The sequence below is a fragment of the Oryctolagus cuniculus genome, chromosome 14 (genome assembly GCF_051225735.1).
Source record: "Oryctolagus cuniculus isolate XC-2025 breed Fujian yellow rabbit chromosome 14, ASM5122573v1, whole genome shotgun sequence".
Taxonomy (NCBI): domain Eukaryota; kingdom Metazoa; phylum Chordata; class Mammalia; order Lagomorpha; family Leporidae; genus Oryctolagus; species Oryctolagus cuniculus.
In genome coordinates, this window is record NC_142880.1 from 43,358 (window position 1) to 56,196 (window position 12,839).

The window sequence follows — 12,839 nt, forward strand, 5'->3', positions numbered from 1 at the left end:
GAGCTTACATTTATCAAAATTGCATTGGCAAGATGGAGACAAAAGATAATCAATGCTAATATTGCTGAGAGGAAGGTCAGCACTTTGCTTCTATTTAGGTTTTCAAATGACTCAAGAGCTTAGGCCTTCAACAAAATAAGGACAATCTGCTGTACTTTGTCTACCTATTCACATGTCAGCCTCTTCTAGAAATACACACCAAAAAAACTACAAAAAATGTCTGGCCAAATATCTGGGCACCCAGTGGCTGAGTCAAGTTGATAACTATCGAGTCACATTGAAAAACAAGAATGTCAGGAATCAGCCAAGGTTTCAGCACTGATAGCTGTAAGATGTTATAGTACATAGAAAAAAAGAAAGAGGGAGCTGGAATGTGGAGTGAGGAAGAAGGAAGGAAGATAGGAGAGGGGTGTTGGGTTGGGAAGAACGGTGAAACAAGAAAAAAACAAACTAGGAGATCCAGAGTGGCGAAGTGTACTGCATGAAAACAATTCAAGAACCAGGTTGCAGTGGCCCGAAGATGGTGTCTCAAACCTTAGCTGAATCCTTGTCCTTTACTTCTTGGTGACAAATACTACCTGGCAGGTCCTTAAGCCAATTTTAATGAATTGAGGCATAAAGTGACAGAGTAGAGATTTTCAGGTGTTTCTAAAGAAACTTTCTCAAATACACACAAAATTCTTCATACACAGGCTGCTTCTCAGTTGTCACAGGAGGGGGAACTGAGGTGTCTTCCTCTCTGCTGGATGTCTACTGAGTTCAGTGTAACAAAGGCAGAGTAGACATAGGTCTACATGTTTGCCTCTCAGTATGTGCACACACTCACCACGGAGGGGCCTGCTTTCAGGGACGGATGCTTCCTGAAGCTTGTTCTCGGATGGTAGAGAGGAGTTCTTGGCCAACACACACTGCACATAGCTTCAGGTTTGTGAAAACAGACAAAGGCTTGCCTGGAGAAGAGAGTGTTTTGACTCTCACAAATTTATACTCCAGCAATGAAAGACAGCTGATGATCACTAAGAAATATCTCAAAATTCTCCCTTACCTGAAAGAATTCCATATGGAAGTGTTCTATCTTAAACTGCCTGTGTGGCTCCACCTTCTGTAACATTGAGAATTCCTCACATATGTCCTTCAGAGGTCAGAGCCTAGTACTTTGCCCCACTGGTGATAGTCTCCAAGAAAAGATTTTAAGTTTCTGCATCCAAAAGCTTGAAATGAAGGAATTCATACCCGCATCTGTACATTTCAATGTTACCTACTATGGATCTGTGTGTTTCAGTTCTTCATCCCATAACAAGCAGAGTTCCCCATACTCTGCCCTGTGTGCTTACACACAAGGAACTCGGGTTGCAGGCTGCACCTTAGTTCCTGGTCAGACTCTGGAGCAGGCTGGCTGATATGACCTCAGAGATGTATCAGTGCATCAGTGAATATGACTGAAGCCAATCACCATCATCAGTAGTGCTCAGTCTGCAGCCCATGTGCTGCACAATGCTGGCTGCTAGGAAAATGGTGCAGTCTTATCTATGGTGCGATCTACACCCTGATCTACATCCTAGACCCTAGCCCCCGCCGCCATTGCTGAAAGCCAGGTAGCCACATGGCCCAACCACCGGTGTCAAGCTCCACCCCCAACCTAATGGGATTCCCTCTCCCTATTTCCCTGCCTGCCCCCTGGAAAAGGGATATTAGACCCACTTCCTGGACACGTGCTCTCCTTTTACTGTCCTCACCCCTTCCCTCCGGTCTGCTGGGTTTTCCCCAATAAACCCTTTCCCTCACTCTGGTGTCCGGTGTGTTTTGTGCCAGCCTTACACTGACACCTCCCCAACCCATCCTCATACTGCTTGGTACCTCAACACAGGGCCAACTAGCAGCAGCTCGACACACGCCTCTCCTAGGAGTGTCTCAGGAAAGCAGTGGGCTCTTTCTGATTGCCCTACTTATTTTCTCATCTGTTCAGCGTGGTCCAGTCCCAACACTTAACAATATTTGGAGAGTGAACCAATGGATGACACATGTTCATCTTTCCATCACTGTCTCTGATAGCTCTTTTAAATTTATATAAATATATATGTGTGTGTGTGTATAGAGAAAGGTCAGAGATTCATTTATAAAAAGAACAACACTGTGAATTAGATGCATATCAAAGGCAGGAGTGAAGAATAGAGAATAAGAATATATTGGATCAAGACTTACGAGAAACTGTCAGAATCATGGTTTCCAGGATTGCCAGCTTTGGAAGAGCTTTACGTCACCACTCCAGAGTCGAAGCCTAAAGTTACTATGACAAAAGCTGTTGTAAAGTCACAGCTACTTGCTGAATCTGATCTGTTGTACATGGCCAAATCACACTTTGATTAAGCCTGTGAATTGGGAGGTAACTATTAAAGAAAGGTATTTCCCATGAAACTTTCTATGTTTACTAAGCATTCAGATGTGTCTTTTATTTCCCTTTACATCAATTCCAGCATTATAAAAATCTAAATATACTAGTGTACTTTAAGAATTGATTTATGTGTGGGCATACACGGATTGCACAGGAGGTGGTACTCATGTCTAGACCTGTTGTTTTTCATTCATTCATTTTAAGTGCATCTTAGCCTCTGTTGTTCCTAATACTGGTACAGTAACATCCCAGTCTTCCTTTTTCAGAAGCTCAGCTTTAGATGCTGATACTAATGGCCACAGAGGCAGCACTGGCCATTTGCTGATCCCCAGTTCTGCATGGACCTGGCACGGTGCACTCCACATACACTGATTCACTGATTTTTTCACTCCTCCCTGAAAAGGTGCGGGCACGTGCTGCTGCTCCTTCACTTCTGCGGTGCGGTCTGCTGAGTGGCCCTGGAATGCAGGACAAGAGCCTTACCTCTTGTAGCATCAGTTTTCCTAAAGGAAATGTCACTGTGCCTTCCTCTGTGATTTTGTGAACATGGTGGTGTCTGTATCTGAGGTACTTAGAGCAAAGCCTGGCACATAATAACAACTTTACGCTTGGTGACAACACCAATGTGGAAGGAGATCTTTGTGCCCAGACATTCCCAAGGTTCATCTTCCAAGATAAAATCCATGTTAGTGAGCTGGGGGCCATAATTCTAAAAGTTCCCTAGACCCAAAGGGACATTTATTTTGATGGAGGACATTCCCTTATGAATTTTTGGAGGAACGCCATCATAAAATTCCAAGAGGAGGTAGTGACAGAGAAAGTTATCTCTTCCGGGTTCTGGACACTGAAGTCAAAGAGCAAAGTCCTGACCCATTTGGTTCCTTCTGGGCCTCTGTGCTTGCCATGCAGATGCCCTCTCACTGTGTCCACACCTGGCTCTTCACCACTACATCCCTGACGATTCTTTGTGGAAGCCCTAGTCTTCTGCTTCTTTGTAAAGCACTCCAGCTGGATTAGGACCTACCCTAGAGGCCTCATTTGAGTTCTACTACTTTTTAAAGCCCTAGTAAACAAATACAGTCACATTTGAACTAGTGGAGATTGGGGCTTCAGGATCAATTTATAGGGATTGGGGAATCCAACTCATTTCAGATCAGTTCTCAACCTCCCTAAAATAACCATGGAAACAGAATGACAGCATTGTGGGATGGCAGGCCAGCATGAATCTGACATGAGCTTCTACAAATGTGGACAGTGGTGCTGAGAAACCTAAGCACTTTGTCCAATAGCCACAATGCCTGTGGGTTACATGTCTAGGCCTCCAACTGAAGAGTGCCAATTTTTAACAAAGAAACTTTATGAGACATTTAAACAAAACGAGGAGTCCAAAAGGTAAAAATAAGAAGGGTTAAGCAACTGAGATCTGCCTTCATAACCGAAATCACATTCATGATACTATCACAGGAAATTGAAGGATAGGGAATTCTAGGGCTTGAATCTTTAATAATAGCAACTGAAAACCTAGAAAATCACATGGGAGTCTAATGTGAAGAACTCTTTACTGGATTTAACCATTTACAACCATCAGGGGAATGTTTAATAAGGAAACTGTGGCTCTGAGTTAACAAAGTGCTGTTCCAGTTTTTTTTATCTTTTATTTAATGAATATAAATTTCCAAAGTACAACTCATGGGTTACAATGGCTTCCCCCCCCCATACTGTCCCTCCCACCCACAACCCTCCCCTTTCCCACTCCCTCTCCCCTTCCATTCACATCAAGATTCATTTTCGATTATCTTAATATACAGAAAATCAGCTTAGTATACCTTAAGTAAGGATTTCAACAGTTTGCTCCCACACAGAAACATAAAGTGAAAAATAATAGATGATTTTTTTTAAATGATGATGAAATCAGATCAGACCTATTGTCATGTTTAATCCCAGTGAGAGTCAAGTTGGGAATTGATAATTTCTTTTTTTTTTTTTTAAGGCAAGAATATATCTGAATCACATAAACAAGTAAGAAGGTATTACATAAGAAAAAAGATATAGCAATTTAAGTACCTAACATGAGCATACTGTTATATCTGAAACAAAAAACGGTAACATTGGTGTGTGTGTGTGTGTGTGTGTATAAAAATATATACAAAATGTGGCCGGCGCCGCGGCTCACTAGGCTAATCCTCCACCTTGGGGCGCCATCACACTGGGTTCTAGTCCCGGTCGGGGCGCTGGATTCTGTCCTGGTTGCCCCTCTTCCAGGCCAGCTCTCTGCTGTGGCCCGGGAGTGCAGTGGAGGATGGCCCAAGTACTTGGGCCCTGCACCCCATGGGAGACCAGGAGAAGCACCTGGCTTCTGCCATCGGATCAGCGCGGTGTACCGGCCGCAGAGCGCCGGCCGTGGCGGCCATTGGAGGGTGAACCAACGGCAAAGGAAGACCTTTCTCTCTATCTCTCTCTCTCTCACTGTCCACTCTGTCAAAAAAAAAAAATATATATATATATATACACAAAATGCATTAAAGAAATCTGTAATATAAAACATTTAAAATGTGGGGAATACTTTAAGATACAGAAGACAATTGTTAAGGCAGGCACACCCACAACTCATAAAAACACGTCTGCAAAGATAAAATGCAACTGAGTACTCCTCAGATGTACAAAAGCTACAGAACTGTTAATTACTGGATATTGCTTCTCACTTGTGCAATGTTTGGGCTGCAACACTGATGAATTCTGAATTAGTTTTTTTTTTCAGTCTTCCTGTCATGAATGCATCTATATAATTTGAATACTTAAAACAGCAACATTATCTGTATCAAAGTCACTTCCTTATGTTCATTTTTTCTTATTTAAAAAAGGCACTCAATTTTACAAAGTTCCCTAGACCCAACAAATAGTGCTTTTGAAGATCTGAAACTCCAAATCAATGTATTCCATCAACTACAAGTATTATCAAGAAGCCCTAACTAATAACACAAATGTGAAAAGCTGGTAAGATTAAAGATTATAAAATTGGTTTATTGTAAAAGCAATTCAAGAATACCCAGTTAAAATTTTATTACAATGCTTCCCAATACAACCAAGAAGCAGTTAAACACTTTCATATGTCACTTTCAATGACATAAAACAAGAAAGACCACATCAAGGCTGTGAATCAAACTAAACAAGAGAAAGGACTCTTAGGTCTCACTAAGGTCAGCACAGGAGGTTTGGTAACATCACGGCACGGTGTCAGGTACCACAGTGTTGCTGCAGCACTGAGGTAATAACTGGGAAAGCTAAAGTTAAGGGGAAATGAAAAGCTGTGTATTCTTGTTGGTGCATATACTTACGTGACGGAAATTTCAGAAAATGTCCTCAATGATAACAAGATGCAAGAAAGGTCTGTATTAAAGAGAAAGAAGTTTATAAAGTTCTCTATCAAGGTCCCACTAAATCTTCACAACCCACTCTCACCCTCCCTCCGAGCTAAAGTTATCCTGCTGATATATAATATAGGATCTTATTTTGTGGCTTACTGGCAAATTGTAGGCACTCCTTCAAAGCAGCTTAAACAACATGCTTTATCATTCATATACTCAATTTCACATTCCAGGTAGAATTTCATTATTGCTCTAAAGCTCAGTGCATCTGTACAGTGGCCATTTCCTCCCAGACTTATGCAAGATATAATTATTTTTGACAGGCAGAGTTAGATAGTGAGAGAGAGACAGTGAGAGAGAAAGAGAGAAAGGTCTTCCTTCCATTGGTTCACCCTCCAAATGGCCGCTATGGCCGGCACATTGCACTGATCAAAAGCCAGGAGCCAGGTGCTTCCTCCCGGTCTCCCATGCGGGTGCAGGGCCCAAGCACTTGGGCCATCCTCCACTGCACTCCCGGGCCACAGCAGAGAGCTGGCCTGGAAGAGGGGCAACCGGGACTAGAACCCGGTGCCCCAACTGGGACTAGAACCCGGGTACTGGTGCCACAGGTGGAGGATTAGCCTAGTGAGCCAAGGCACTGGCTGCAAGATATAATCATTCTGCTGTTTACTTAATAAAAGCCTTAGAGTCAACTTTGTGAATGATCAACCAATGAATCATTATATACAACACAGTGATTGCATTTTTTTCAGTACTGAAACTACTAAAATAAAATTTCTTCCATTTTTACTTATTTGACAGGTAGAGTTACAGTGAGACAGAGAGAAAAGTCTTCCTTCTGTTGGTTCACTCCCCAGATGGCTGCTACAGCTGGAGCTATGCCGATCCAAAGCCAGGAGCCAGGTGCCTCCTCCTGGTCTCTCTTGTGGGTGCAGGGGTCCAAGCACTTGGGCCATCCTCCACTGCCCTTCCAGGCCACAGCAGAGAGCTGGACTGGAAGAGGAGCAGCCAGGACTAGAACCCGGTGCCCATATGGGATGCCGGCGCCATAGGCAGAGGATTAACCTGGTGTGCCATGGCACCGGCCCCCTTACTTCCATTTTTCTACTCCTCCAAATCAAAGGGCAAAAATATTTAGATACAATAATTGAAAAAAAAATCTATCCTCCCAAGCTGAGGCTTTTCATAGCAGCCTTAGCCAGGAAAAGTGATTTTGCTCTAGAAAGCAAAAGACCCTTAAATCACAGGGGTGCTAGCTGGTGCAACTACAATTCATAACCAACTATTACTTCACAGCTTGTACTGAAGAGTTAATTCACGCTCATTTTGTTCCTTTAAAAAATACTCTTTGGAAACCATTACTACTGCTGTAGACACATACTCTAATTATATCTCTTCCTGTAAAAATAAAAGTATATAATCATGATTATCTGTTTCTTTGCTAATTTCAACTACCAAGGTACATTTTTCAGTCTGATCACCTTACCAGCTGACTCATGGTCTTATGGTCTTCTAGATACTATCCATGGTCAATTTTCAGCATATGGCAGTAGGAGCAAGTCTTCTAATACAATTTTACAGGTAATATTTCAATTTAATCTTTAACGTGTTCTTTACAAGTGAAACCAAAGTACTAGAATTGACTTTCAAGACTAAGGTGAAGCCAGCGCCGCAGCTCAATAGGCTAATCCTCTGCCTTGCGGCACCGGCACACTGGGTTCTAGTCCCGGTTGCCCCTCTTCCAGGCCAGCTCTCTGCTGTGGCCCGGGAGTGCAGTGGAGGATGGCCCAAGTACTTGGGCCCTGCACCCCATGGGAGACCAGGAGAAACACCTGGCTCCTGCCATCGGATCAGCACAGTATACCGGCCGCAGCGCACCGGCCGCGGCGGCCATTGGAGGGTGAACCAACGGCAAAAGGAAGACCTTTCTCTCTGTCTCTCTCTCTCTCACTGTCCACTCTGCCTGTCAAAAAAAAAAAAAAAAGACTAAGGTGAAAGTGAACTTCAAAATCTAATGGCAGCAAACCATTATAAAGCTTACTTCTGTCGTGTACGTGATAAACCTACTCAGTGATTTCCCATCAAGACTCAAAATCAGTCCAGGGAAGTTCCAGGGGGAAAATAATCCATTTCTCGTTTGCTCCTTTCTAATCCATCAGAAACTACTGTGTGTTCAGAGGGCATACAGTACTCCTCTAGGCACTGTCCATATTAATAGCCCTCTCTAGAATACTAAACTACCTCAAACATCTACAGGTTGCCCCAATTAAGTTTAGACCACCTGTGAAATATTAACTACAAGCCACATACTCTAACATTCAAAGCTACCATTTAAAAATAAGCTGGAAAGTAGAGAAACCTAAAAGCAAAGATATATTCTGCTATCACACTATTATAAATATTTCAGCATGTGTGTATGTGTGTGTATAGACAGAGTGAATAATCAAGATTTACATAAGATGGCAAAAAACTAAGAATTATAGATTTCACCAAAAGAACTACGTAACTGCTCCAAGCTACAACTATAAACAGACTAATATGGTTAAATGCCTAGGTTCCAACAAAAACATAAAAAATCCACCAAAATCTATACTAGAGTATGTGGCAATAATTAATATATTTCAGGGCCAGTGCTGTGGCATAGTGGGTAAAGCTGCCACCTACAGTGCCAGCAACCCATATGGGTTCCAGTTCAAGTCTCGGCTGCTCCACCTCCGATCCCGGTCTCTGCTATGGCCTGGGAAAGCAGTAGAAGACAGCCCAAATCCTTGGGCCCCTGCACCCACAGGGAGACCCAGAAGCTGCTCCTGGCTCCTGGCTTTGGATCAGTGCAGCTCTGGCCATTGCAGCCACTTGGGAAGTGAATCAGCTGATGGAAGACCTCTCTCTGTCTGTCTGTCTGTCTCTCTTTGTCTCTCTGTCTCTCTTTGTCTCTCTGTCTCTCTTTGTCTCTCTGTCTCTCTTTGTCTCTCTGTCTCTCTTTGTCTCTCTGTCTCTTTGTCCCTCTGTCTCTCTGTCTCTTTGTCCCTCTGTCTCTTTGTCCCTCTGTCTCTCTGTCTCTCTGTCCCTCTGTCTCTCTGTCTCTGTCTCTCTGTCTCTGTCTCTCTGTCTCTCTGTCTCTGTCTCTCTGTCTCTCTGTCTCTCTGTCTCTGTCTCTCTGTCTCTCTGTCTCTCTGTCTCTTTGTCTCTGTCTCTCTCTGTCTCTCTCTGTCTCTCTCTGTCTCTCTCTGTCTCTCCTTCTCTGTAACTCAAATAAATCTTAAAAAAATAAATAAATAACGGGGGACATCAACACCACACTTTCATCCATGGACAGATCAATTAGACAGAAAATCAACAGGGGTCATGCTGTGGTGCAGCAGTTTAAAGCCCTGGCCTGAAGCGCCAGCATCCCATGTGGGCACCAGTTCTAGTCCCAGCTGCTCCTCTTCCCATCCAGCTCTCTGCTATGGCCTGGGAAAGCAGCAGAAGATAGCCCCAAGTCCTTGGGCCCCTGCACCCATGTGGGAGACCCAGAAGAGGCTCCTGGATCCTGGCTTTGGATCAGCGCAGCTCTGAGTGTTGCAGCCATCTGGGGAGTGAACCAGCGGATGGAAGACCTCTCTCTGTCTCTGTCTTTTAAGTAAATAAAATCTTAAAAAAAAAAAAAAAAACAGAAACTCAGTGAAGAAATGGAGCTGATCTGTACTCTGGACCAAAAGGACCTAATTGATATCTATGGCATGGTTTTATCCCACAGTTGCAGGATACACATAGCTTTCATCAGTGAATGAAACCTTCTCTAGGATTTGTTGAGGTGAAGCCTCAACAAATTTTAAAAAATTGAATTCATACTATCTTTTCTGACCACAATGGAATGAAGCTAGAAATTAACATAAGAAATTCTAGAAAATATGCAGCCGGCGCCATGGCTCACTAGGCTAATCCTCCACCTGTGGCGCTGGCACCCCGGGTTCTAGTCCCGGTCGGGGCGCCAGATTCTAGTCCCAGTTGCTCCTCTTCCAGGCCAGCTCTCTGCTGTGGCCTGGGAATGCAGTGGAGGATGGCCCAAGTGCTTGGGCCCTGCACCCACATGAGACACCAAGAAGACGCACCTGGCTCCTGGCTTTGGATTGGCACAGCGTGCCAGCAGCAACACGCCAGCTGTAGTGGTCACTTAGAGGGTGAGCCAACAGAAAAAGGAAGACCTTTTTCTCTGTCTCTCTCTCTCTGTTTAACTCTGCCTGTCAAAAAAAAAAAAAAAAAGAAAATATGCAAACACATGGAGAATGAACAGAATGAACATGCCCCTGAGTAAACTGTGAGTCAGAGAAAATTAAAAAAGCAAATTCAGAAATTCCTGGAAATAAATGAAGATGACAACACAACATTTTAAATGTTATGAGATATAGCAAAAACTGTTTAAAAGGAAGTTTACAGCAGTGGTGTCTACATTAGGAAATCGAAAAGGCATGATAAATAATTAAGGCAAGTCAAAGTCCCAAAACTAAAAAAAAACCCTCAAAATTAGGAGAAAAGAAAGAATTTAAAAAAAAAAAACTCAGTAAGAGAAAGGAAAGAATTAAGGAGAGAATAAAAATCTAACTAAAAACAATGATACAATCATGAAAAGACCTTTTTTTTTGGAAAAAAAAAAACTGATACACCATTGCCCCAACTTAAAAAAAGAAATATGAGAAGACCCAAATCAATAAAATCAAAGAAGGGGGATGTAACAAAGGATACTACAGAAATAAAAAGAATTATCAGAAATTACAGCCAACAGCTCTCTGGCTACAAATTGGAAAATCTAGAGGAAACAGATAGATGATTGGACATAATTTACCAAAATTGAGGCGTGAAATATAGAACACCTAAACAGATCAATGAGGAAGGAGACTGAATCAGTAATAAAGACCCTCACAACAAGTAAAGCACATGGCCAGATGGCTTCACTGCTTTATCCCAGCAAACTTTTAAAGAATAACTATTTTGGGTCAGTGCTGTGGCATGGCTGGTAAAGCCACCGCCTGCAGTGCCAGAATCCCATGTGGGTGGCGGTTCAAGTCCTGGCTGCTCCACTTCTGATCCAACTCTCTGCTGTGGCTTGGAGGAGCTGTGGAGAATGGCCCAAGTCATTGGGCCCCTGAATCAGCGTGGGTAGACCTGGAGGAGTTTCCTAGCTTCGGATCAGCACAGCTAGAGCCATTGTGGCCAACTGGAGAGTGAACCAGTAAATGGAAGACCTCTCTCTCTCTCCCTGTCTCTCCTTCTCTCTCTGTGTTGCTCTAACTTTCAAATAAATAAATCAATCTTTAAAAAATGAAGAATAACTAATTCCAATTCTTTTCAAACTATCCCAAACAACTTAAAGGATCCTCCCCAGCTCTTTGTCAGGCAGGCATCACCTTGATTCCAAAACCAGAAAATGATACAACAAAGAAAGGAAAGTACAGAACAATATCCCTGATGAATACAGCTGCAAGAATCTTCACACACACACACACACACACACACACACACACAAACACTATCTAATCAAACCCAACACATTAGAAAGCTCATTCACACAGACCAAGTGGGATTTTTTTTTTTTACAGGCAGAGAGAGAGAGACAGAGAGAAAGGTCTTCCTTTGCCGTTGGTTGACCCTCCAATGGCTGCCGCGGCCGGCACGCTGCGCTGATCTGAAGGCAGGAGCCAGGTGCTTCTCCTGGTCTCCCATGGGGTGCAGGGCCCAAGTACTTGGGCCATCCTCCACTGCACTCCCAGGCCACAGCAGTGAGCTGGCCTGGAAGAGGGGCAACAGGGACAGAATCCAGTGCCCCAACCAGGACTAGAACCTGGTGTGCCGGCACCGCAAGGCGGAGGATTAGCCTAGTGAGCCGCGGCGCCGGCCTCCGAGTGGGATTTATCCCTGGTATGCAAGGTTGTTTCAACATATACAAATAAATATATTTGACACATCACATGAACAAATTGAAAATTAAAAACCATATGATTATCTCAATAGGTATAGAGAAAGCATTTGATGAACTAAAACATCATTTCATGATAAAAATCTCAAGAAATTTAGGAATATAAGGAACATTCCTCAACTCAGTCAAGGCAATATATGACAAACTCACAACCATCATCATATTGAGTAGAGAAAAACTGGAAGCATTTCTACAGAGAACTGGAAAAAGAAAAGGATGTCCACACAATTGCTATTCAGTATAGTTCTGGTGGTTTTATTCAGAGCCATTGGGCAATAAAGTGAAATCAAATGGATACAAAATTGGGCAATAAAATAAAATAAAATGGATACAAAAATAATGGAAAAAATGGATTTATCCCTGTTTGTAGATGACATGATTCTGTATAAAGGTTCAAAAGTCTCCAACTTTGGTAATATTCTGGTATACAGTCAACACCCCAAAATCAACAGCTTTATATACACAAACAATGCCATGGACTGAGAAAGAACTTCTAAGATCTATTCCATTCACAATAGCTATAGAAAATTTTAAATACCTTGGATTTGATTAACCAAGAAAGTGAACTATCTCTGCAGTGAGAATTCAAAAATATTAAAGAAAAAAAGACCAAAAAATTGACAAATCTTCTGTTTGTGGATTGCAAAAATGTATATTATCTAACATCTATACTTCCCAATGCAATTTATAGATTCAATGTAAACCCAGTCGAAATACCAAAGACACTCTTCTCAGATGTTAAAAAAAGACTTCTGGAGTTCATATGTAAACTCAAGTAATCCCTGAATAGCTAAAGCAGTCTTAATTTAACTCCAGAAGCATCACAATATTATATTGAAAGCCGTACTACAGAGCAGTTTTTATAACCAAAGCAGCCTGATACTGGCACAAATACAGGCACGTAGACCAATGGAAGAAAATAAAAAACCCAGGAATTACTCCCTGTGGATACAACCACCTAATCTTTGACAAGTGAATTAAAATTAGTCCCTGGAAAAAGGACCATCTCGTCAACAAATCATGCTGGGAAAACTGGATCTGAAAATGTAGAAGTATGAAAGAAGACCATTATTATATACCTTGTACAAAAATCAACTCACAATGGATCAAGGCTCTAAACCTGCAA

General features: G+C 42.5%; 1 long non-coding RNA gene across 3 annotated transcripts in view; it reads right to left on the reverse strand.

The window, feature by feature from the left end:
* The window catches only part of LOC149122212 (uncharacterized), a 65,420-nt gene that overhangs the window by 34,895 nt on the left and 17,686 nt on the right, over nucleotides 1-12,839 (reverse strand). Inside the window, exons 2-3 of one of the 3 annotated variants that reach the window (XR_016220309.1) lie at nucleotides 5,728-5,779; nucleotides 4,186-4,867 (exon numbers count right to left, since the gene is read on the reverse strand). The exons of 1 other annotated variant lie outside the window; for it this stretch is intronic. This is a non-coding gene — a long non-coding RNA (uncharacterized LOC149122212). Of the gene's footprint in view, nucleotides 1-4,185; nucleotides 4,868-5,727; nucleotides 5,780-12,839 lie in introns of those variants that run through there. One more of the 3 variants, XR_016220308.1, reaches the window with a different exon arrangement.